Here is a 1,790-nt window from a genome sequence, read left to right as displayed (position 1 = left end):
GTATAACCACTCCTATTTAACATAGTACTTAAATCATTAGCAAGAGCAGTTAGGTAAGAAAAAGAAATAGAAGGGATATATATATTCAAATTTTTGCCCAAGGAATAATTTAATGTATATCAAAATAACACATTGAAATCTGTCCTTCCATTCTCCATCATTGTGGGAGTGATGTCAAAGCCTGGGAAACTTAGAAAACCTCCATGAGCCACACCCTAACAGCCCCTACCATCTAAGGAGAAATGCTGAGCCCTGGTAAAATTCAGGGGTCATGATGAGTTTAACCAAGCTCCCACTCCACTGTGGAAGTGGTACTCACCCATCGTAAATTGAGAGAATCTCGGTGAGCCACGCTCACGTAAACATCACCGAAGTGACGCTGAGCTCCAGGAAACTTTGTGAGCTTTGAAAATGTCAAAACAAAGAAGGAAAATGCAATCTTAGACCTCCAGCCTACCCAGAAGAAAGTCAAAAGACACAGACATAGAATAACTTGTAAGTCACATTCCTGAAATTTCTGAAATGATAGCAACTGAAATAAAGAAATAACTCCATCAGGATATAAAAGAAATAAAATCAAAAATAATCTTTAGATAAAAAAAGAACAATAATCATGAAAGAATTGCTCAACATATCAAAAGAAGTCATAGAAAATAAAAAAGCATAAAAATGACAAATATGAATGAAAAATACACAAAAGAATTAGTATATATGAAACAGATTCAAAGCAAATATCAAGGAAAATAAAAATTCCACTAAAAATAGCAAACCACATGAAGGAAACTGACTATAGACTGTCAGACATTGAAAACAGCATTGCAATTAGTAACCATGAAAGAAAAGATCTCTTAAAATGAGAAAGAAGCAGAAAATATTTCAATAACTGGGAGATGATACAAAGAAAAACAATACAAGTTTGATAGGTGTCAACATAACAGCTGGTATGCATTCAAATGACATTAAAAAAAAAACTATTTGCTGACCTAGTAGCAGAAAATTTCCCAACCATGAGAAAAGAATTTTACATAAAATAAATGAAGCATATAGAACTCAAATTAGTTGAAACCAAAATAAATCTACATCTAGACATATAATAATCAAGATCCCAGGGATGAAGCAAAAGAACAGAATGATAAAGATGGTATAGAAAAAAAAAGGGAAAGAAAAACAGATTACCTATAAGAGAAAGGCCAGCAGCAGCATGGCAGACTTCTCAGCACAAACTACCCAATCAAGAAGAACCTAGTGCAAAGGGTATCAAATCCTGAAAGAAAGCAACTTCCAACACAGATTGATGTATCCTGAAAAACTATCCTTCAAAATTAATGGAAAAATAAGATACTTTAGTAAGAAAGAACAACTGATGAAATTCATGACCACCAAGCCAACCTTACCTGGAGAGCTGAAAGATATTCTAGAAAGAGATAAAAATGACCACAAATTCAAGACTAACAATTCTGGTTAGAAAGGAATCACCAAGCCGAGCAAGTAATAAAATAGAGGGAAAAGATAGAGAAGCAACAGCAGGAAAATATGACAGAGATAAACCAGTACATATCAGTTATAACCATCAATGCAAATGGCATCAATTTATCCATCAAAAGAAGAAGACTGGCAGTGTATCAATAAATGAAATCCACCAAAAGTCTGTACACAAGAAATACATTTAACTTGAAAGAAAATTCATAGATTGAAAGGCAAAGGATGGAAAACAATATTTCATGTGATACAAACCCAGAAGAAAACAGAGGTAAATAATGTGCTTGGAGACAATATAAAAATCAAACCAA

This window comes from Octodon degus, unplaced genomic scaffold (genome assembly GCF_000260255.1).
Source record: "Octodon degus isolate 3935 unplaced genomic scaffold, OctDeg1.0 scaffold00097, whole genome shotgun sequence".
Taxonomy (NCBI): Eukaryota; Metazoa; Chordata; class Mammalia; order Rodentia; family Octodontidae; genus Octodon; species Octodon degus.
Note: the sequence above shows the minus strand (reverse complement) of the source record.